Source organism: Condylura cristata, unplaced genomic scaffold (genome assembly GCF_000260355.1).
Source record: "Condylura cristata isolate star-nosed mole 26May11 unplaced genomic scaffold, ConCri1.0 scaffold00048, whole genome shotgun sequence".
Lineage (NCBI taxonomy): Eukaryota > Metazoa > Chordata > Mammalia > Eulipotyphla > Talpidae > Condylura > Condylura cristata.
Genome location: NW_004567149.1, coordinates 383,820 through 384,130, shown reverse-complemented (window position 1 = coordinate 384,130; position 311 = coordinate 383,820).

The window sequence follows — 311 nt, the reverse complement described above, 5'->3', positions numbered from 1 at the left end:
GGGGCAGCCAGGTGACCAGGTCTGCCGGTGTCCTGGACCTGCTCCCGGGCTCCCCCGTCTCCTGGCGGTGGGGTCCTCTCCCAGACCCCTCAGTGCACCCCGGCCCCAGCGCTGTCTCCACAGCACGCTAAGCCCACGCTCTTGCCGCTGGACACGTCTGAGGCGCGGACTCCCGAGGAAGCCGTGGGGGCCTGGACCACACAGCCACAGCGGGCGGGTGCTGCCAGCAAGACCCGCTCCTCGCCTCCTTGGAAGGCTCTGCTTGTGGTCAGGTGACTGGCCCACGCCGCGAGGCTCCGCTTGTGGTCAGG